The following is a 25,509-nucleotide window of genomic DNA, read 5'->3' on the forward strand; positions in this document are numbered from 1 at the left end:
GTCCCAATCGTGTATGTGAGACAGTGGATGTCGAGGGTTGGAAAGAAACTCGTCCGGACAATACGAAATTCTTGCCCTCAGGACTCTTTGGAACAGTGAAGAGTCACTAGCTCAGTCATTGACGCTTGTCGGTAAATGTAGTCAGTAGTCAGGTAGTGAGTCGTAAGTCATTCCGTCAGTGACATCATGCCGTCCCACCTGACATGTGTAAAAAAAAAAAAAGGGGGGGTGACAAGGGACGCAACTAACTGCATCCAATGAAGGGCAAATTATAAAGCAAAGCGTCTCACACTGTTCGCATCACCCCCACCCCCACCCCCCAACCACCGGAGGCTACAAGATTCACAGACTAGTTAAACACTTCCATCAACATTATGTTCCATAATTGTGCCCACAGTTTAGAAGAGTAGCCTTCCCTTTGAACAACAATGTAACATGTCTGTCTGTCTGTCACGTCAATGTTGAATTAATTTTAAAAATTCAATGAAAAGACAAAAAGTAAAATGAACAACTAAAGATTGTGTATTTGCCTTCTCTCTCTCTCTCTCTCTCTTTCATACATGTCTCTTTCTCTATCCTTCTCTCTCTCTCTCCCTAAATAATAATAATAATTGAATGTATGGCGAGCTGTTAGCGAACATAACGTAGACTCAAGGCGCTGTGATACAAACATAATTATGACAGCTAAAATGACAAACTAATTTTTAAAAGTTTTAAACAGATAAGACTTAATGTTCTTCTTGAATGTAGTGTAGCATGTTGTCTGTCTGAGATCGATGGGGAGTGAGTTCTAAACCTTTGGTCTGTGCACTGTAAAAGCCCGCAGACCATAACTTTTGTGGGAGAAACGTGGCACCACTAAAAGCGTTGAGTCCATGGAGTGACATCTTTCTCTGAATCATTCTCCTTCACACTCTTCTTATCTTATCTTATCTTATCTTATATAATATAGACGTTACTTCAAAAAAGAAGATGATTACGTCCTACGCGTCATGCATTTAGTCATGCATATTAACCAATGACTTAAATTCTGCCAAGTCACTGGTTTTCCTGGCTAGCTCAGGCAACCCAATCCATGCTCTAATAGCACTAGGGAAGAAGGAGTATTTACAATCTCTGTCTCTCTCTTTCTCACTCTTTCTCTTTCATCCTTTCTTTATCCATCTCTTTCTCTCCCTCTTTCAACCTCTCTTTATCACTCTCTCTCTCCCTTTCTCTTCCTCTTTCTTTCTTTCTCTCTCTCTCTTTCTACCTCTCTGGATCTTTTTCTATCTCTTATCCCCTCTCTCTCTCTCTCTCTCTATCGCGCGCGCTGGACAACGTGATGATAAAAGGTCTCCTTGCCCTTTCAACATTAAAAAAAACAACAACGACTTTGACGTCGTCTATTATTTCACTGGACGGGAAGTATTGAAATGGAAGGTGGTCGCTGAATAGACTAAATTCAAAGTTATTAAACAGACTCAAGGTTTCAATCAATCAAAGAATGCGCATTCAACGGATCTACATATGGGAAATCCATTTTCTCATCCTGGTGTGTACAGAGAAAAAGAGATTGTGCTGGTTTTGTCCCCTCTTTTCAATATATAAACAACTACAGAAGAATCCATTCATTACACGTGAGTCACCAGAACATACAGTTTACTTTCATTAAGTGACCCCCCCCCCTCCCCCCCCCCCTTCGGTCTGTGAACATCATCAATAGACCCATGACTCTGTCAAACATTAACGTGAATTAGTCACCGATCAACATTGAACAAAGGTCTAAGCAGTGACTTCGGAGAATGACGTCAAGCAAATCAGACGATTGGAATCCCAGCGCTTACATCACAGGGGCAGACAAACATTTCGGAGCGATGATTGGGTCGACATCACAACGACTATAACTCGGCATTACACAATGTTTACCCGCTGACTACATGGTGTTGAGTTGGTGGAGAGGACGACGACAAAGCCATGTTTCTAATGGACGGTTGCTAATTGTCGCAGATCCATTCACGATATTTGTTATGACTATAGTAAATAAAATATGTCAAGTTTCCATTTCAGACCATACGGTCTTATAGGACAGTTGATGTTATGGTCATCTGTTTCTTTGGCCAACGGTTAACAAGCAGGGTGTCATGTGGCTAGCACAACGACCAACCGCCTTTACTTTCCCCTACTAAAGTCAGGTACCCATTAGAGTTGGGTGGACACATGGACGCTCTAAAAATCCCGAAATTCAAAATCCAAGTCTTCACCGAGATTCGAACCTAGGACCTCAGTTTCGGAAGCCAAGCGCTTAACCATTCAGCCACCGTGCCTTTAAATCAAATATGAATGGTACTTTATTACAAGCACTGTACGTCGCTATTGAGATAAACATGAATGGTACTTTATACAAGCACTGTACGTTGCTATTGAGATAAACATGAATGGTACTTTATACAAGCAATGTACGTCGCTATTGAGATAAACATGAATGGTACTTTATACAAGTACTGTACGTTGCTATTGAGATAAACATGAATCCTATACCCTTAAGCGAGCAATTCTTGTATGTATGTATGTATGTATATATATTTATATGTATATATATATATATATATATATATATATTTTATTTCGAAAACGGCTCTAACGATTTTCTTTAAAATTTCAAGGTATGTGCATAATAGTGAGAAAAAAATTCTCAACTCATTGGCCACATCGGGAAAACTCGAGGTCGACCGTTATATCGGTTTGAAAATGCCTCATTATCGAAAAATTAATTTTGGCCGCAATGTTTTATGAATGAAAATTTTCCATGACGTAAACGGGAAAAATGCTGCTTACGTCACTAGGCTTACCGTAGTACACTAAAATATTTCTTTGCAAACAAGAACGAGTTTTAAAGGATCAATAGACCTAATTAAACATTTGCGCACCATCTTACTGTAGATTGATTTATTATAGAACTATGAAAGAAAAGTAATGAAATTAAATGTGCCGATATATGATTAGTTATTGTGTTTTAAGTGCTTAATAAGTTGTTTACTCTTTAATTGCATAGAGCGGTGTAGATACCTTTTACATTGTTGTTTATTTTGCTGGTGACCTCCATCTGTCTCGTTCTGAGGCCGCATGCAACCATGTGCTCTCTTCTATGTCAGCTAAGTAAAGTTTGCGCCATAAGCTAGTCTTTTAAGGGTTTCGGTGTTACGTCGACCACTTTTTAGCTCACCAAAAAAGACTGCCTTTGGCATGCGTTCGTCTGAGATTCGTCTCCCATACAGGATACTGCTCTGTCCAGCATAACTGTCGGACTTAAAGAATTCCCTCTATACAAAGGCCGCGGATACACATTTGAGACCAAAAGAAAATTTGCTGCCGAGGACAGACACAGACGCTAAAAGAAAATCTTAATCGAGCACCGCGGACAATGGTTATGCTTGCCCTGGATGTGGCAAGATATGCAGGTCACAGCTGCAATCCTCATTAATTTTCGGACTCTAAGACAAGCCTTATTATTATTATTATTTTGCTGGTGAATTATTACCATGTGTTCATGCTTCAGTGTCTACCTCTCCTGTACCAAAACAAAGGAAATGGTCATAACACAGCTTCTCTACGCCTTACTTGCTCACACTAAACATGATATCCATCTAGCGGTCAACCAGTTTGCGTACACTGCAGCCTCTTTTGATTTAACTATAAACCTCGGTAAAAAGCTTGGAGTTAGGGCCAGGAGAGATCTGAATGGATGGATGTGTAAAAGCAGGCCATAGCACCACTAGGATGGATGGATGGCAAAAGCCGGTATGAACTTCCTATAGTCCGACAGTCAGGCTGGGCAGGGCACGTATCCCGTATGGGTAACGAGCATATTGTTTGGCGTAACAGAGGTGCCCCACGGAAACGTTTCTTTAGAAAACTAATGCCATGATTTAAGTCTAATAAGAAAAAAATGCGCCATTTTACTTTGTCACTAAGTGCATGTTTTACCCTATAACGTAGAGAAGTTGCATTGCAAAGACTTTCTTCCAAGCCAATAATAGTAAGCCTACAATAGTTTTACGCAAAAGATGGATTGTAAAACTATAAGACGGACGTGAGCTGTAGTTTGTCTAGACTATAGGAGGACTTAAAAGACTTTAAATTTAATCGACATGTACAATTAGGCCTACAATTAGAACTAACAGAACACTAAAACAACTCTTCAGATTAGTAGTCTTTATCCGATCGCTCATTTTCGTAATTACAAGAATATTCCCAAAATGACTTCGGGTATATAACCTTCCGAAATTATTTAACAGAGCGAGGTTCGGCCACCTGGTACAAAAATATTCTCAAAATGACTTCGGGTATATATCCTTTCTTGACAAATTATTCATCCGAGCGAGGCTCGGTCACCTGATATTGGTACCTTATACAAGCAATGTACGTTGCTATTGAGATAAAAATGAATGGTACTTTATACAAGCAATGTACGTCGCTATTGAGATAAACATGAATGGTACCTTATTCAAGTACTGTACGTTGCTATTGAGATAAACATGAATGGTACCTTATTCAAGTACTGTACGTTGCTATTGAGATAAAAATGAATGGTACTTTATACAAGCAATGTACGTCGCTATTGAGATAAACATGAATGGTACCTTATTCAAGTACTGTACGTTGCTATTGAGATAAACATGAATGGTATTTTATACAAGTGCTGTTCGTTGCTATTGAGATAAACATGAATGGTATTTTATACAAGTACTGTACGTTGCTATTGAGATTGGTCTCCTCTTATTCAACGGAACCTCTGAGGCTTCACTCTGCAATGTCTGCAGATGCTAAGAGGGCATCTGGTCCTCTGGGCGTAGGCTGTGCATCTTGACGTAAAAGACTTTATCCCAAGCTTGCGAGGACTTTCTCCTGAGCAGTATTCTAGTTGGTTTATGGACGTGTGCCAAAGTGTGCTTAAGAGTTTGTTCAAAAATATTACGAACTACACACGTGTCAACGTCTGCTGAGTTCAAGCATTGCTGCACGTGCCGCCCAGGGACGTGCTGACGTGTCAAAGTTTGTGTCAAGAGCCATCAGTCACTTACTCCGGTCAACTTGACCTAACTGTAGGACACATATGATGTCAACAGCTAATTAAAACTAAAAACGGGGAGTAATGAAGCCTGGAGGGACCAGGGGGGGGGGGGGGGCTTACACGTTGTCAATGGTCATGCTCTGCATATCAAAATATATATATATAGTATTTATGTGGTTGTTATTTATTAATTTCAAATCATAATTCAAGAACAGTTAACTATATTAGAGCGGGTCGACTCACCCAAGAGGACAACACTGCACGCGACGGTGAGTAGCTTGTGATTTAAATAGAGATGGAATGTGATGTTTTTTTGTCTAGACTTCGTCGCCGACACAATATAGTCACGGACAGATGTACCAGACTCTATCATTTATGGTGTCATTGATGTTGCTGAACTTAATAGACTGCTCTTATGCAAGCAATCTAGTTTTATTTTTCAATTTCCGAAATTTACATATACAAATACAGAACCTAATTAAAAATATGACAAAGTAAAGAGATAAAGGCAGTTTCCTTATTCCATATATAGCACAAGTTCTCTTTCTTCCCTCGTGGTCTTATAGCATTTAACAGGTTGCCTGAATCAGACAGGAAAAAAACATTGACTTAGTAGAATTTCAGTTTGTTGTTAATAATTTAATATGAAAGACTAAATTGACCCATGGACAGGCGTAGGCCGTAATTATCTTCTATTAAGAAAGAAGACGTGTAACTTATAAGATAAGAAGATACAACATGTGTAACTTATAAGATAAGAGATGGAGCATGTGTAACTTATAAGATAAGATTTCTTGTGATGTTTTGTTGATCATTTGGAGGCGCGGTGGCGGAGTAGTAAAGCGCTCGGCTTCCCAACCGGTGGGTCCAGGGTTCGAATCCTGGTGAAGAATGGAAATTGCGACTTCGGGTTCTTAAGGGCACCTCTGAGTCCACCCAGTTCTAATTAGTTTGGGGAAAAGTAAAAGGCGGTTGGTCGTTGTGCTCGCCACATGACACCCTGGTTAACCGTGGGCCGCAGACACAGAACCGGTTGTGGAAAAGACGAGACGATATATAAAACCAAACCATCTTAATACTTTTCGTCTTTTTTTTTAGCCCACCACACCAACATCAGTGATGCCCAGACTACGACCCGTGGGTCAGTTCCGGCCCGTTCTGTCCTTCTCGAAACTCCAAATAATGATGTCACAAGAGTGTTTCATTTGACTCGAACATTCTTTTTTTAAAGAGCGATGCGGGCCCGTGACTGGTGCGGGAAATTTAATGTGACCCAAAGCCCAACAACATAAGCCACCTAAAATTAATCTATAATGCAATTTTTCAGTTTGTGATTAAGAAATATTTTTTTTATTTTTTGGATTTTGTCTGAGAGTGCATTTAAAAAAAAATCCAACAATTTATTTCTTAAACACAAAACTGTTTTTGACACTGGAAAGCTGCATTGACTAAGAGAAATGTAATGATGCCGAATGGCAATGCCGAGAGATGTACATCTATTTTTAGACGTAATGTCCCCTGTCGCTATGACATCTCAGAATCTCATTCGCTGCCTCCGTATTGTAGACCGAATGGGGAATTTCCATTGTGCAAGTGAGAAAAAAAAACAGCACAGTTTACTAATAGAATGTGTGACATAATTAATCTGATTTTGTCTTAAGCAAATATCTCAGCGGTTCTCAACCTTTTAAGCTCGGCGACCCCTTTTTAGAATCCCCCACTCCTTTTTAGAATCCCCCACTCGGCCGCGACCCCCCCCCTCTCCCCACACATACAGCAATAGAAGAATAGACAAAACAATCCATATTTTCGATGGTCTTAGGCGACCCCTGGAAAATCGTCAATCGACCCCCCAAGGGGGTCGCGATCCACAGGTTGAGAACCCCTGAAATATCTTGACGCTGTGTGTGAAATGATTTCCATTGGCTGATGACAGAACGAAGCAAGGTCACCTTGAAAAGTTTAAGGAAAGTTATTTTTCAACTCAAATATCGCAAGTGAACGGGTGTTCATGTTGAGTTCTGTTATAATCAAGATCTTATAGACACGATCTACAATATTATCAAGGTTAGATACAATCTAGATCTAGACTGTAGAACTAGAATCTAGATTAGGCTAATAATCTAATATAGTCTAGATCTAGCCTAATTAGTGGAGATGTAGTCTATTATAATTATATAATTTAGCATAGTTCCCCTTTCAGACCTTGCAATCTAGATCTATAGCCTATAGGCTATAGGGCAGATGACATATATATATATTTATTTATGTTAGTCATCTGTTTCTGTGGTCCGAGGGTGTGATATGGCCAGCACAATGGCCAATGGTCTTTGCATATATATGTTTTTATAGTCTGTTGAACCGTTGGGGCACCACACAAGATCTTGTAACAAGCCAAAATCCTGCTATAGAATCTTATATTGTCATTTTAACGTAGAACTTTTATTAAATGAATGAGATTATTATTCTTATATTGTGTGTTGCTATGTTGATGGCTTGGATTATAATTTGGCTCTAGATAACCATTACACTGTTTGAGAATCACGTGATCTGATAGTTGCGATATTGTTCATTATTATCGTTATAATAATAATTTATATTACCAAGTTCATTATTATTACTTTTCATTTGTTTTCACCTTGCTTATGTCTATATTGTTATTATTTGTAAATCTGACTGTCTTTGTAGCGCTTGTGCTTTGTGGCAAAGTAAAAGTGTTATATTGTTAATTTGTAGACCGTCTTTCTCCATTCTTGTCTTTTGCCTTGGATGGCTGCCTGGTCGTGCGGTTTGCACGCTGGACTGTCGTTCAGATTTATCGATGGTCCCGGGTTCAAACCCTGCCCACTCCCATCCCCCGTCGTCTTGTCTTCCCATCGATTTCTCTGTCTGCCTCTTCTTTTTCCTGGTGCTGTTCCCTGAAGGAAGGTATTTGCGAGCCCTGAGGACCCTGTGATGTGGTTATGGACTTTAAATCCGGTTGTTGTTTTTTACAGTATTTAGCAGGTCTACACATATATTGATCTAGATCTAATTCTTAAATATAGATGTATACTAGGTCTAGTCAAGTGTAAAACTTAATCTAATCTAGTCAGTCTAGTGTAGATCATGACTCAGATATAATTTGTAACTAGACTCTATATTTACTATATATATATATATATATATATATATATATATATATATATATATATATATGTATAATGCAGAGAGTAAGGTATGTATGTGTGTATGTATGTATTTATGTATGTATGTTTGTGACCGCTTCTGTGTGTCAAGGATTGGCCTCTTCAGTCAATAAGAAGTTGCAAAGGGGAAAGATCGTTCTTTAAGACTTAAAGTGCCACAGAGTCTTATTAAATAGGAAGTCTAGATTTATTAACAAATAGAGAATTTTAGTAAAAGTGTATAGTGGGAACTGTAACATGGATAACCACTGACCTAAGTGTTTTTCTTTCGAAACATTGGAAATCACTGACCGAAATTCTTGAAACAATTTTTTTTTAAAAGTCCCTTCCTCCCTTTTAATAACAACAGCACACGAGTACACTATAAACAAAATGGCGTCACAGGAGCAGACGCAAAAAAGTGAACCAGACGAAGAGCAGAAGGCTTCTGGCGCCCCGATAGTAAAACAAGTGAGTTTTACTTAGTCAATTGTCACCGTTCTCGCCCATTTTTTCTCCACTTTTCCCCCGAAGGCGCCCACACACAAGTCTTGGCAGAAAACAAAAATAGTCGGGCAGACATTTGATAGGTATTTAGTCTCGACTAACACCTGTTGAGTGAAAATGGCGGGAATGTTTCCAGGCGGGTGCCGTCCTCGGTGCAGACGACTCAACTTCAGGTATGGCGCTTCCAGGTAGTTCTTTAACATGTCCCTCTCCCCTTCCCTCCCTTAATCGTTTACACCTTGCGACCTTTGACCTTTTTACGTCCCCCTCCCCCATCCTTTTGTGTTATTTTCCTGTTTTAGTGTAAATGTTGCGAAAATCTACTTGTCGTTCGAGGTGGAGCCTCTGGGCCACTACTGCTGTGCAAGGGTAGATAAACTCAGACATAATAGTGGTGATGGTTACACGTAGGGGGCGGCAATCTATTAATTGCACCGCCCTATATATCAATAATGGCGGCGTGTTACCCCCACGCCGCTCCCAGAGTCCCCCACCCCCTATCTTAGATCTTTACTTCGGGCTCATGTGAACTTGCGGGTGGACATGAGACCACATTATAGCTCTTGTATCGCCACCTACTCCAATGAGTCGCAGACGTTTATTTCATAATATGTACTAGCCGCATGCCGGATTTAACCGATTTATTAAACGTTTCGCTCTTTAATAGAGATTAAATTAGGTATTTTCTTTAATTTTTAGCCCCCTGTATGGGGGATGGGGGCATTGAACAAATAAAGGCACATTCCTTGTTCCATATGCTAGGACAGATTTGTACAAATGCTCCTTCTTCCCTGGCGCTATTAGGGCATGGAATGAGTTACCTGAGCTAGCCAGGAAAAACAGTGACTTATCAGAATTTATACCATTGGTTAACATGCATGACTAAATGCACGACGCGTAGGGCGTAATCATCTTTTTTAAAAGTAATGTCCGTATTATATAAGATAAGATAAGAACATACAATATGGCCTCTGCCATGATCATTGGTTAATATGCATGACCAAATGCATGACGCGTAGGACGTAACCATCTTCTTTTTTGAAGTAACGTCTGTATTATATAAGATAAGAAGATGATCCAAGGACCATTTATGCAAAGTTTTATTAAGATTGGTCAAACGGTTTTGATTTCTATGAGGGACATATTTACATACATACATACGCCTTACATTTTGCTTTATATATTAGATACTTACTCGGTTTTATGGCTGTTTTGTAAAGATGATGCGTAATAGCGAAATTCATTTAGCGAAGCTTTTAGCTTACTAGTGATAATTGCTTTTAATATTGTCAGATGCTATTGTTTTTAAATAATGATTTAAATTGTTTTTTTTAATTGATTGTTGAAGTTTGGAGACAATATTTTATGTTTGTTTTATATATTTAAGATCATCATCATCACTCCTTTGAGTTCCTCATGGAACATAGGGCTTCGACAAAAACACGCCACTCTCCACGGTCTCTTGCTAGCTTTTTGATTGTTTCCATGCTCTTCCCGGTCTTCTCTGCTTTTTCAAGTATACTGTGCGTCGCAATGTTCTTTTTGGTCTTCCTCTGCGTCTTGTTCCCTGGGAGGTTCCACTCTAGGGCCTGCCTAGCTCTGTCGCTGGTATCTTTTCTAAGGGTGATATATTTGGGTGATCCTTCTTGATTGAAGAATAGAACATTTTTGCCCAGTCTTCCTGCATGACGGTGCGGGGGATGGCGACGGGCAAGTTCGAACCCGTACCACCGAGACGTCATCCCTAAGCGCATAATGGCAGTTGTTATTGTTAGTTAATGTTTGCGTTGTTTTGTTTGTTGATTATGTTCTAAGCCATAGATTGTTAATGATGTTCGTTGATATCCTCTGCTGATACTGTCTATGGATGTAAGCTGTTGTTTTATGTAGTTCAATTTTTTTTTTACTATGTTAAGGCTATTGTCGTCATTGTTCAAGTATTCATACCTCAGGGCAATTTTTGGATTATTTTTTAGGAGGCAATAATATCAGATAAAAACTTTTTTTGTGTGTGTTACTTTTTGGTACTATAAGTCTCAGTGAAGCCCAAAAGGTCAGACACCTGTTAGTGACGGTCTGGTGTAAGGCAAGCTATGACGTGGTTTACCTAAAGGCCAAATGCAGACAGGTTATTATGTAACGTTTCTGATAAGCTGCACGATAGCATTCCAGGGGTCTGAGCGGGACTCTCCAAGGGAGCCATATCCTCCCTGATTGCAGGTATTATCGGCAAAGGTCTTCTTTCATCATTGGCTATGTACTAAAACGTTATTCTGTGGTGCTAGGTTTTTCTCGGGAGATACTCTCTTAAAGATATAACAAACTTATCACGCTGGAGAAGCGTCTGTCAGCGTTTTATTACAAACACAGTTCTTTTACTGTAGTTTTTTTTTAAGACGCTAATTCTCCACTTGAAGCAAATCAACTATATATTTTTAAGTTACCAGTCATTGATTCATTGATCAGGAGATCTCTTAAACTGCCGTACGTATCCGCATGAAATTTCGTACTCAGGTTCCTTTTACCTCCTAGATGCTTACTAAGAACAGTTTTTGATAGAATCGCAGCTTTGGGACCGCTCTATTCGTGAAAAACCGCAGGCTATCTATCAAACCTTTGTATTTTATTTTCGATATTTCCAAAAAAGGCCACATTCTACATAGATATATAGCATAAAAAAAACCCCAGAAAGTCCGTATTTTAAATCATTCCCCCCCCCCCCCCCCCAAGTCTACATATTTTTTATATGCTTTACGTCATTTCCACTTCCTTTTTAAAAATAGACTCAAAAACACTGCATGCATTCTATCCTATACTCTTAAGCGAGCAATTCTTCTATATATAGATATTTATATATAAATTTTATTTTGAAAACGGCTCTAACGATTATCTTTAAAATTTAAAGGTACGTGCATATTAATGAGAAAAACTTTTCAACTCATTAGCCACATCGGGAAAACTCTAGATCGACCGTATATTGGTTTGAAAATGTCTCATTATCAAAAAATTAATTTTGGCTAGAATGTTTTATGAATGAAGTTTTTTCCATTACATCAAAGGGGGAAAAAAAACTTGACACCGCTTACGTCACTAGGCTCACAGCAGTACACTAAGACATTTCTTCGCAAACATGAACAAGTTTTAATGAATCAATTGGCGTAATTAAACATTTGCGCACCATCTTATTGTAGATGATATATTATGTAACTATGGAAGAAAAATAATGAAATTAAATTTGTTGATGTTTGATTAGTTATTGTCTTTTAAAGGCTTTATAAATTGTTTACACTTTAATTGCGTACACCCGTAGGTAGCTTTTACTTAATTATTTTGCTGATGAATTACTGCAATGTGTTCAAGCTACTGTCCCATACCAAAACATAAGAAATGGTCATAACACATAGCTAATGTGCAGGCATTCATCTCATCTTTATGAGGTGATCCATAGTCATTTCGTGGTGGAGTATCATGGAGCAGGCCACAGATAACGATTCCAATTTCCAATGCTTATTGTTCTATTAAAAAATTTGTACTTTATGTAGAAGTTTAAAGTCAGTTGCCATAAAATTATGTAAAATGTTTGTTTTACATGTTTCGGATGTTCCTTCAGAGTTGAAGATAATTACTTCCTAGTCCAAACCTCCCGCAGGACGACGGGGGGATGGGAGCGGGCAGGGTTTGAACCCTCGACCATCGATAAATCTGAACGACAGTCCAGCGCGCAAACCGCACGACCAGGCAGCCATCCTGACCCAAAATGGAATATTTTGTATTCGATTTACATGTAACGTTGATACAGAGATATAGCCGATACAATTGTATTGATTTGCAAAGGATTCTTTAAATTGGACTGTACTATTTAAGAGAAGAAATGTTGACGTTAATGAATTCAGGCCTTGTTCTTATGAGACAAGTCCCACAAAACCCCTCCAAATGATTTTGTAATTAAAGTTTAGGTGGCGTTGAAGTGCTAAGTTTAATGAATTATATTATAACTGACATAGTCATTCTTCATAGATTTAGATATTTTGCAACTTGAGCGATTTATTTTACATAAAAGAATGGACAGCCCTGCCATTGAAAGAAGTCTTATCCAAAGGAAAAAGACAAAAGAATTGAAAAAGACGGTCAACAGATCTTGTGTGGTGCCCCAACGGTTCGACAGACTAAGGGAATTGGTGATGGTGAATCTGTTTATATATATATATATATATATATATATATATATATATATTGGTAAGAAAGGATAGGGGAATGGTTGAAGATGTAAATCAGTATTAATTTTTCCACAGATTTAACAATGCTAAGAACCAAAGCTGCCCACATGCTAAGCATCAAAGATGTATCCATGATAAAAACAAAAGCTGCTACCATGCTAAGCATCAAAGATGTATCCATGATAAAAACAAAAGCTGCTACCATGCTAAGCATCAAAGATGTATCCATGATAAAAACAAAAGCTGCTACCATGCTAAGCATCAAAGATGTATCCATGATAAAAACAAAAGCTGCTACCATGCTAAGCATCAAAGATGTATCCATGACAAAAACAAAAGCTGCTACTATGCTAAGCATCAAAGATGTATCCATGACAAAAACAAAAGCTGCTACCATGCTAAGCATCAAAGATGTATCCATGATAGAAACAAAAGCTGCTACCTTGCTAAGAATCGAAACTGCAATGAAGAGTTTAACCATTTCGGGAATCACTTTTACGGCCATTCTTATAACCACAGCTTCAACTTTGGTGATAACCTTGCCTGCAACTATGCTGACACACATAATTACAGACATTCTGACAAAACTAAGTCACACACTGTCTAACTTTCGGGCAAATGCAATTTCAAGAGATTAGCTGTTTACACACAACACATGCAGAGTGAGAACTATTTGCAAAATAGTCTAATAAATAAATTGAAGACGTTGACAATGCAAGTTAGCATACTGACGGCCTTAACTGCAAACATGTTGCTAATCAGTGTTATAGCCATGCAGAGAACGCCATCTATAAACATGCACAAAATCAGACCTGTGGTCACGTTGACCACGATAGTTTCAAGTCTGCTGACAAACACAGCTTCAACCATGCTGTTGACCTCAGCTGATAGCGTGCAAAGAATCACGCCTGATTCTATGCAGCAAACTAAATGTTCTCAATTGCTGAAAGAACAAAGAGACCGTGATCAAAACAGAGAAAGATATCAGTATTGTAAAAGAGAAGATAGCTTTAGATTCATTTTGGCTTTAACAGAAGTCACTTTGTATTATTTACAGTCACTTTGTTTTATTGGTTTGTCGAGTGTGTAACTGATAAATTTTACTTAAATCATTGTAAAACTAGGGTCTATTGACTTTAGTAATTAAAAAAAAAACGTGACATATTGTGAAACTAAAGGTTCTTAATCTCTCATTTTTTCTAGCTATTTACTCTCATTTATCTTTAACTATTTACTCTCTTGCAGCACACCCCTGATCCCAAGCTACATCGGTTGCGTGGATAGTGGGCGACATTTTTGTGACCATAGCTAATGTCCAAGCATATTCATCTTATTTGTACGAGTTGATCAAAAGTCTCTTCGCAACTGAAGAAGGCCTTAGAAAAACCTTTCATGTGCACAATTGCCTCCTGTACATATTTTCCGATCTTGTATGTTACACTAAATAGAATCCATCAAATATAATCTTTAGTTTACTCAGGAGCTTTAAAAAAAAAAAAGTCACACAGGGATTCTTGCATTGTCTTAAAAGAGTCATAAAGCTAAAAGAAGTATACTTTACAATATCATGTGCTAACTCACTGCTGACCCAGGTGGGTCTGGTGATGTCTTTTTTTTTTTTATTTATTTACTTTAAATTCTCTTTGCTTTTTATATAAAAGTGCGGACTTTCTGGTTTTCAAAATGTGGAATTGGGTCCTTAAAGGTTGCCATTAAAAAAAAAATGGTCAGCCCACGCACTCCTAGATACCCTCCCCTCCCCACTGGTCCACAAATGAGATTGGACCAAAAGCGCTCTGAGCATGCTATATAAAAGCTATAATAATAATTTCACCATAACAGTAAATCAATAGAATATACCATCTGTAAAGGCGTCCAAAAATAATTATTCATAGTGTAGTCCCTCCATCAACTTTGGAGTATTTTTCTAGAATATTTGGATGCTTTCTATTTATTATAGTTTCTTGTTCTCATGGCCATATCAAAGGATTGTGAGAACCACTGTCTGGTTGGCTTTTTTGTTGTTCAATATTCAAGGTATAACAAATTGAAGAATTTTGCACTCAACACAGCATCATAGGCATTATCATTTAAAATTAAAAATTATATAGATGTAGGTTACAGTCTCTGCAATATCGCTTACGTAACAAAAAAAAATTTACTTAAGAAATAAAGATGTTACTGAATGAACGAAAAGACTTCAATGGCAAATAGCCCATTGCTGAGGGGATGAAGACAAATCTTTCCCCAAATAGACATTGTCTCATCGCTGTAGCCTTTGCCTTGAAAGGCTCACGTCTGCTCTATTAGCCCTGGGTGTTAATCCACGAGTTCAAAGATGGATTAACTGTCTGCCTAGCAGGGACCAACACTTCAAAGGGAGGTGATGCAGGAAGTTTGACCAAGGACAGTGACTTTGTGCGGTTAAAAGAAAAACTTGCGCGTTCAGACATTGAGGTAACTTTGTAAGTAGGTTTTTACCAAGAAACTTCATAACCGCTTGAATTTCTTAATAACATATTTGGTTTGTATATTCTCATACTTTGTGTTATAGTTTCATATGTACTTTTGTTTATTCATTTTTGTTTTACAATGAATATCCACTAATTAGGAACATTGGCTACTTTAAAACACAAAAAGACACAACATAATAAGATAATGAACGATTCTTAGATTAAATAAATTATAATTAAAAGATTATAGATCTATATGGAGTCCAACACAGATTCCTCCAAATTATTGAATAACAAATTGGGTTCCCTAACAAACACTTTAGTAATGATGTATGAAAAAAATATACTAAATATACACCGTTAACAAATTCTTACAGATACGAGATTACAAAGTAAAGTAGAAATTAAACAAAACACTGAACCAAAACTTACAAAAAAACACAACCCAATAAATGTTCAGAAAGACAAATTTCTTATTCCATATGCTGGGATAAATATGCGCAGGTGCTTCTGCCCTAGAGCCATTATAGCGCTGAACGGGTGGCCTGAACCAGGAAGACCAATGGCTTAGCAGAGTCTGAGTCTCTGACTACATAAACACATGGATAGGCGCAGGGCGTAAGTATCCCCTCATTTATATAAACTTTGTAATGTGTAAGATATAAGTAATCATAATTAGGGATCCATCCATCACAACGTCAAACAACTTCTGGGCTCACTACTTTGAAACTAAGGAGAATGCTTTAAAAATTTTAAAACTTAGGTAACTCTTCTATCACAAGGGTAATAATAAATCATGTCTTCAAGTCCGAAGTATTTCATGTGGCTGCGCAATCCCAGCCTCGACCTATATATTTTGCCACATCCAGCACAGACTTAACCATTGTCTGCCGGTGGTCGGTTTAGGATTTCTTTCTGCCGCCTACGACTGATTTGGTTGTAGATTTCTTTTTGATTTCAAAAGTGTAACCCGCGGCCATTGTAGTAAATCTCCAGCTGCCTCGTTTGGAAGCTTTCTATGTTTCTATGTCAGTTAAAGACGCCTAAGATGCTTTTTTTTTTTTCTGTTGCGCCGGCCACCTTTCAGCTCACCAAAAGCACTGCCCTTGGCATACGGTCGTCCCCCATACGGGATAGGTGCCCTACCCAGCGTAACTGTTGAACTAGTATCAGTTAATTAGATGCTGAATCTCATATAAAGTAACCAGAAGCGTACTTTCAGTTGTGTTCGTGTCAATTTAGGGGTTGAATGCTGGAAAGATTAATGTTTCTAAGAAATAATGTACAATGAATACTGGATTGTTGTTTGTTTTTCTGGCCCCATGGATGTAGTGAATCAGTGGTCCTTACTGAGTCCGGCTAGAATGACCTAGAAACAACAGTCGTTTAGACCGAACCGCATGTTGGGGTAACATACAAGGCCGGCTCTAAATCTTCTATAATTGTATACACAATATCTTGAATTGATAAAGAGAAAGGTAGGATCTTCACAGGGTTTTTTTTTTTTTCGGAAAGTACTTGTTTTTTTTTTTCAGTCTCTAGCACACCTCTTTCTCATTCTTCCTCCTTACCTCTCTCTTTCTCTTCTTATTTCCGATTGCCCTTCCTCCCAACTTCTCTCTCCCTCCTCACTCTTCTTCGTCATTTCTCCCTCCCTCCCTCTCTCATCCTCTCTTTTTTCCTCCCTTAACCTCTCTTCCTTTCTTTCTCCATCTCTCTCCAACCACCTCTCTCCAACCATCTCTCATTTCCTTCCTCTCTTTCTCTCTCTTCCTCCCTCTTTCTCCCTCCCTGTCTTTCTCCTTTCCCTCCCTTCCTCTCTCATTCCCATTGCCACTCTTTCCTGCCTCTCTTTCACAACTACTGTATATATTTTAGAAAGAAAACAAAACAGTTACACCCATGGGATAAATGCTTCCCTGACCTATAAATTCTTGTCAAATACTTAAGCCCTTCTCTATAAAAGAAAATAAAACGCGGTGGCTTGAGTTATTGGAGTCATTCAATGACTTCCACAAGACTGCGCTCTGATAAGACTTTCACGAAGTATTTCCCTCTAAGTGTCGAGCCTGTGGATGAGGTCCGTGCACAGAACGTTCACTCGCAGGACTGAGTTTAAGCGCAAATTAAACTCTTGTTATCAGTCCGGGTTTTTATTAGCTAAGTCGATACCGGTGGTCCCCATGCGACTCTCAAAGATGTATCAATGGTATTAATATTTGTTCTTTATTAGACCTACTTTTTTTAGAGTCCCTATGACATTTTGACCTACTTTGGTGCAGTAGAACAGTAATTAGAACACGTGATGCCCTGAAGATATAAGTCTCACTGACAAGTGTGTAGAGTCATTCAGGTGTGCTTGTCAAATATTTGAAATGAGATTATTATTTTTTTTTTTTAGATTGCTATTTTTTTATCCTTGCCATTCCCCGTTCTGGAACTAAGCCATTCACTAAGATACAGTTTGGACTGAGGACGTAGAAATACGCCAGGCGTAGCCTAACGTTAGATGTGTATCGTATATTTACCACTCGATGGCGTAGGAGTTTCGAGGCTTTTCAGGCGTAAATATTTGGCAGCGGACGGGAGTTGCGTATCACGGCTAGAGACCACCCTTTCATGTTTAGCGTTCCAGATCAAGTCTTGTCTACAACTGACTAGAGAACCAATGTATGGCATTCCTTTTATAAGATGCAATTAATTTTCTTTAAAAAAAAACCTGTGCCTTTTAACCAAAAAAAAAACAAAAAAAAAACTAGGAAATACTCTACACAGTTCACGCAACACGCAGCATTAATAAAACACAAAATATACAAAGTAAAGGGAAATGAATATCTTTGAACCTGGTGAACATAGTTTGATTTTGAGAAACAATACTTGGGTTGGATTGAAGACTGAACATTTACATTCTTTTGATATGAACGTCAAATCGGGAAAGGTTTAGTTTTCGAGATTATGAAACTTAGTTTCATGTTGGCTTTAAAGTGTCGGATTCCTTCTTACTAGATGTCACCTTGTAATAATATAAACTTGAATGGAATGTGATATGCTATATGGTCGTGTGGTATGCGCTCTGGGCTATCGTGTTGATAGTACTGAGTTTGAACTCTGCCCGCAGTCACCCCCCGCCGTCCTTTTGAAAGTTTGGGCTAGAATGTAGTAATCTTCAATTCTGATGGAACATCGGAAATATGTTAACCCTTTAAACGCGTGTGGTAGTTTAGCTTCTAAACATCAGAATTGCAATTTCCTTTTTATATGTACTCAGTGTAAAACAGCTCAGCACTTTAAGGGTTAACAACAACAAACAAACGTGACCTACACATTTTACCACTTTTATTGTAGGCGAAGCTTTTTAATATATTTTAACTCTTTCTCTCCTAATTGACGATGCCAACGTTGATATGACTCCCATTAAACTAAATTAGTTTTTGGATTTATAAACTTTAATTTGTACTATGTAAAAAGAGCATGTATCCTCCTCTAATTCAATACCAACTATAACATTTTCTGATAACCAACAAAAGAGTTATTGAAGCTTAATCATAACAGTATAGTGAAATACAAATGAGCAAAACGAATAATACTATCGGAATGAGACAAAATAATTACGGAGGGAAAGAGTTAACGCTTTCGTTGAGCATAGACTGCGGCTTGGCTGAATGTTGCGTGACTCGGTGTTTGCAATAAATTCTAACATATTCTAACCCAAGACAAGCCGAATATTGTAGTACTGCAATGTGTGCCAGATTGTTTAATTTTTTTTGGGTCTATTTCAGCGTGAATGTATTGTTAAAAAAAAAAGTTTGCTTAATTAGAATAATTGATTAACTTAAAAAAAAATCATCTCAATGTTTTAAAAGTGGGAGCGGCATTTCCACAGCGTGGCCCGAGACCTCCGTCAAAAGACGCCTCTTTCTAGAGGCTTCCCAGAGGTGGGGAGAGAGAAGGGTGTACCCGTACTCGCTAGCAATTAAATCTAGATCAAGGAAACTGAGAACTTGGCGATTCACGTCCAGTCAATATTTGAGATCCATCCACAGTGTGACCTTCGGAGTCCATACGGGACTCTTTCCGCATAAGTGTGTGTCTGTGTGTTTCTTAGTTTGCATGACTGTGCACAAGAAATAAATATAGTTCTATTTATAGCTCCTGTTTTTCTTTCTGTTTTCTCCCTTCTTAAGTGTTGATCTATGTTGATTTAAGTTGATCTAGATTGATCTATGTTGATTTAAGTTGATCTAGGTTGATCTATGTTGATTTAAGTTGATCTAGGTTGAACTATGTTGATCTAGATTGATTTATATTGATATATATGTTGATATATATGTTGATCTAGATTGATTTATATTGATATATATGTTGATCTAGGTTGATCTATGTTGATCTAGATTGATTTATATTGATATATATGTTAATCTAGGTTTGTCTATTATATTCTGGCATTTCAAACCTCTCCACTTGCAATCATCAAAAAAAAAAAAGCATTGCGCGTGTGTGTGTGTGTAAAACATCTGGTGGAAGGGAGGACGCTGGACGGCGAGAAGCGGGAGGAACAAGGAGGACGGCGTCGGGTGATGAGGTTGACCGAGAGTGGACCAATGTTTGAAGAGCCGGGAAATTAACGCCGGACACGACAAATTGGACTCACGTGTTTCGTCTGAAACGGGACAAGCGTGTGATATTGAGTACGGGAAATTTCTCGGGAAAAAAAAAACAACAACAAATGTACGGGAATGTGTGCCTAAGTGGAGGCGGGAACACCAAATGTCCAGGCGTGAAGTTTTATCTAGTTAGGCAAATGTGGACTCTTCGGAACAGATATTTGACGATGAAAGCAGTGGCGGAGTACAACCGGGAAAGTGTGTGGGGGTGGGGGCGAGTCGTAAGAGACTGGGTCTTGAAACCAAAGGGCGGCTTGGCGCCCTTCTAGTGTGCAATCAACGAAAACATTATATCTAACCATGATGCTTTTGTCGGAGATGTCGCAGTGTGTAGATGTCACAAGCAAAATATTTGCTAAAATCATTTCAAAAAAAAAACAACGTTTACATAAGGGGAAGAACTCCGCACTTACAACTATATATCTCAATAATGTAGAAGTATTTTCTCTTATTCGATATCAAACAAAATGATTAATTACCCGTAATTAATTGACTAGATTCCTTTTTTTTTTAATTATTAAAGCAAGTCTATGCCAAAGAATAATGATGCAAAGTTTCAACTTGATCCGAGAATGATTGTTGGTGAAATAACGTGTACAAACTTTTTACCAGACAGACAGACAGAGTTGATATAAGCCTTGCAAAAAGTTTCCGTTTCAGACCTTGCGATAACTAGAGCAGATGTTGTAAACCTCATCTGCTTCTGCTGCCCACGGTTAACGAGAATGTTATGTGGCCAGCACAACGACCAACCGCCTTTACTTTTCGCCAACCAATGTTGTATTAGAGCTAGGATGACTCAGAGGCGCCCTTATATACCAAAATTAAATATCCTAGTTGAACCCTGGACCCCTTGGTTCGGAAGTCAAGCGCTTCACCCCTCTGCCACCTCGCCTCCGTTTGGATATATGGAGAGATATACAGGTATATATGATGTAACTTTACCACTAGAAGTTTATATACTAAATATTAAAAAAAATCAAAACAAAATCGATCAATTGAAAGACAGTTGGGTAATGGAGTGGCCAAATAGTATACCCGCAAAAACTAATAGGCAATTGACTCGAAGATTACAATGGATTGATAACGCAGAGGCGGATGTACACACTTTGAGTTCGGAGGGATGAAAATCTCAGGAGAGATACAAATGTGTTGAAGCAGGCCTGGGTCATCCATGGACTGTAGCGCCACTGTCTTGGATGGGTGGATTTCGATTACCTAATCTTATCGATTGTAAATGTTCAGTTTTTTTTTTCTACCGGAAGTACGTACGCCATTAAAGTACGGTTTAGCTGTGTACGAGATATCTTCCCTGATCGAGATTAAAAAAAAAGAGCCCTCCCTTCAGTGGCGTAGCTAGGGTGGGGGGAGGAGGGAAGACTTTGAAACTCCTCCCGGGCACCCACTTAAGGGGGGTTCCAAATGAGTGTTTTTTTACATTAAAAATTAAATATCACGCAAAATGCAGGGGCCCCCAAAGAGGAAAATTCCTAGCTACGCCCCTGACTACCATGATGCATATTAACTAATATATATATATTTACAACAAGATATAACTGTATACTATATTTATTATCCAATTACCTTGATGAAAACTTAGTCACAGATTTAATTAGACGTTATCAAGCAACGAAGACATTGAATTTGTAAATATCGAAGTCGAAAGACGAATGGGACTGATCTACGCAGCACATATAGATTGAAGAGTTAAGCGTAATCCTGTCTATTCATTCTATATGTCATACAAAGACAAGAGTTGTCTGTTTATTCACTACACACTGAAGACTTGGGGAGTCACTGGAGGACAGTTCATGTGGCAGTATATTACGAGGCGGCCTGAATGCGCATTCATATAAAACACATATCTACACACGCACGCACACACACGAAGTAGTACATATACACGCACGTACACTATTCACATGCACTTGTGACAAAACAAGTCTTTCCAGAGGTGTTGCCAATCTTTTTTAACAGTTGGTAATGGGAGTGCCCTTAATTCATATCTATGGAATAAATAACAGATTTGAATTAATATTTCATTACTAATCGCCTTCTGCTTTTACCTGGGTCCCTGGGAGACGAAAGACCTTCAGGTGTTAGTTTCGTGATTAAGTGAAAGATTATAAAGTAAAGTGCGCCCCTTTCAGGCCTTCCCATCTATAGATGTAAAGGTTACTAGTTTTTAATCCGACTGTTCACGAGTGTGTCATGAGACCATGACAATGACCCAACCGCCTTCACTTTTCCCCAACTAATGTCAGGTACCCATTACATTAGGGTGGACACAGGGGCAATCTAAAGGTACCAAAATCCTAGCTGTCACAAAAAAAAAAAAAAAAGCCAAGCGCACCCTCCCACACCGTGATGTCACTATCTGTGACGCAGCAACGAACAAATAGGTCACAGCTGCCCAGACCTGCGACGTTTTAGGTCAGTGTCCAGACCTATTAAAGAGAGCTAACTGCTAATGACTGAGAAACCACAGAGACGGAAGCAGACGTGAAATTTAAATGGAGGAAATTGTATTTTTTAAACCGCCCAACACCTTTGGGATTTTCTGTATATTTTGTTTGTTTCTACACTGAGACCTACAGCCTGTAAACATTTGCTTATAAAAATCATTGCTTTTGTTTGTTTCAAGAAAAGAATATAGAACTGTACTCAAATATCTTCCTCTAGTTAATTAAATACACATACAAAGGTATGGGCCACTATGTTGCATTAGCTGTCTGGAGTTACGCCACGACTTTACTTGTCCATATTCCATATTCTATCCCTATCTGCCCTAAAGAACCGGTGACGCCCCTGAATATGCTTCTTATAATTTTACTTCAACTGGATTCGGTTCAATGCTCTTGAACGTTTCTGCCGAGTCAAAGACGAAGTCAATCACTCCCCTGGTCCTCCTGTTCTCAGATACATTAGTTGCGTGTTATCCCCCTCCCCTCCCATCTGTATCTTTACTATTGTAGAGTTACACTAGAACCTTATAGCGTTGTACACTAATAAAATAAAGCAAAAGTTTGAACACAAAATAGGAGCGAAACAAAATTTCAAAATGCATTCGTGTTCATAAGAGATACAAGTGTTTGTTCTTTTCATATATCCTCCGATATTATTTAGGAGACGATGAGGCTGATTGGTTAAAAGCTCGGCTTCCGAAGCGAGGAGACCTGGTTCGAATCCTGTGGAAGACCAGGATTTTTAATTTCGAGATCCAACGAGCTCTAATAGTTACCTAGCACATGCCGGCCACTTGTAACCTTTGTTAACCGTGGGCCAAAGAAATAGATGGCCTTAACATCATCTTCTACAGATATGAAAATGGTGCTTTAATCTTTTTCCTTTCCAATAAGGCTAACGCTATTTTTTTTTCTTCACATTTTTTAAAATTTATTGAGACGTTATTTTCAGACTATTAGGCCTTAATATCTCCGTGACCTCCATATCGAAGATGTCGGCTCAGCTCGACGGCAGGTGATGGCAGCGGGAAAGGTTCAAACCCCGGGACCATCGTAAAGACAAAGAGTGAAGCTCACACCACACGACTGACCATAACAAGACAACCTCAATTTCTCCACTCAACAGAAAAAGTTTGAGTCTTTCATTTGATCGCGTAACAGAACAAGAAAACAAAATTCTATAAAATTAGTTTAAATTTATATTACTGTTATGGAGTATGTGTGTGTGTGTGTGTTTATGGTGACGGTGGGAAGAGGTTAATGATTGGCTGTGAATGATGCAACATAGGTCGCAGTGTCGTCATTTTATCATGTTTGTAAAATGTTTGTTGCACATGTTTTGGATGTTCCTTCAGAGTTGAAGATTGTTTACTTCCTAGTCCAAACCGACGACGGGGGATGGGAGCGGGCAGGGCTTGAACCATGGACCATCGATAAATCTAAACGACAGTCCAGCGCGCAAACGCACGACCAGGCCACCATCCCGACCAGACTCCAGAACGTTGGACTGAAAGGTTATGTTATCATAGTGAGATTTTGTTAAAAGATATTATTACTATAGTCTAGCTAGTTACACTAGTACATTTATTTCATTTTATCATGTGTTGATTTTGACAGTAATATAAACAAAGTGTTATTTAGTGTTCACAAAAGGAAGTTATTCATTTTATTAGAAAATTTATAGGTTAGGATATACGAGTCGACCCGCAGCGTAACATACACCCCCCTTTCTCTTTTTTTTTTCTGAGCCTCGCTCGCTGTCACCGCGAAAATTACGTGGGGTAACTCTAGTCCGACATGCAAAAATAAAAGCGTTATCTTTCCACGACTTCTTCATCGTGGTGTCAGGCATGGTTGGGCCACGAAGAGAATTATATACAGAGATTACGCCTACAATGGTTTAGTTTGGTGCCATATGTCAACTACCGGTAACAACACCTACCAACATATGTAAAATCTTTGTTTCAAAAAATAAATAAAAATTGTGTAAATATTTACTGTATGGGTTGATTACTTTCTCTAAGAATACAAGATCCAACTCAGTGGTTCCCAAACTTTTTTTGTCTCGTAGACCCCTGGGGGTCTATATAGACCACTTTGGGAATCACTGATCTAATTTAATGTCAGGGTATAAAGATTTAGGTGGACGTTTGCTTGCGCCATGACATCTTCACCACAGATCGTTTGAGACTCCTTGTTTACTGGACGACTGCTAACTGTTCGCATTCATCCCGCTTTAAATTACTCGACAGAAATCCGATCTTCCAGAAATATGCTTGCCTTCAAAGCCGCCCTGGTTTCAGATGACTGCATGCGAAGAAGTTCACCCACCAGATATAGTTGGGTGGGGGGAGGACAAGGGTGTCGAATGGTGGAGGTGGTGGTGGGCATTCAGGAGTGTAGAAGTCATGTCGCAGGATTAGGTCCGTCACGCTTGACTTGAGAGATAAGATCACTGGACTGTATTTGTCTAACTGAACATTTTTTTTTTGTGACTTTCATGTATCGAATTGAAGATAAGCGGCGAATTTCCGTCAATTGACTGTGTGGTCATTTTATGATGTGGTCATTCTTTAATGTAATTTTTGCAACAAAAGAAAAAAAATCAACAAAATATCGACAATTCTTGTTCACCAATGGGCTGAGCTAACTTTCAAAATAATGTAGTGCTAGGCTCATAGCTCATTAATCCATGTTAATCAAAGAAAAACTTTTTATATAAAAGTTTCATTTGCATTTGGGATGTAAAAAAAACAAATGTAAGATTTTATTTGGGTAATAACAGAAAGAGAAATTCAATCGAAACCAGCTGGACAATGACTTTGTGAGCGTGAGGCGTGGCAAAATATATAGGTCACTTCTGGAACTCCACAGGCACATGTAACATTGCTCACATCTTTAATCTAAAATGCACATTTCATATTCCATATGCTAGGACAAATTCATAAACATGCTTTTCTTCCCTAGTGCCGTTAGAGAAATG

The 25,509-nt window shown here is 38.6% G+C and overlaps 1 protein-coding gene across 2 annotated transcripts in view; it reads right to left on the bottom strand.

Annotated features, from left to right (window-relative positions):
- Positions 1 to 25,509, bottom strand: part of LOC106072418 (uncharacterized) — a 241,028-nt gene that overhangs the window by 155,630 nt on the left and 59,889 nt on the right. The window contains exon 1 of one of the 2 annotated variants that reach the window (XM_056013469.1): positions 21,646 to 21,897. The exons of the other annotated variant lie outside the window; for it this stretch is intronic. The gene's annotated coding sequence lies outside the window, so the exon portion shown is untranslated. Of the gene's footprint in view, positions 1 to 21,645; positions 21,898 to 25,509 lie in introns of those variants that run through there. 2 annotated transcript variants of the gene reach the window in all.

Source organism: Biomphalaria glabrata, chromosome 16 (assembly GCF_947242115.1).
Source record: "Biomphalaria glabrata chromosome 16, xgBioGlab47.1, whole genome shotgun sequence".
Classification (NCBI taxonomy): domain Eukaryota; kingdom Metazoa; phylum Mollusca; class Gastropoda; family Planorbidae; genus Biomphalaria; species Biomphalaria glabrata.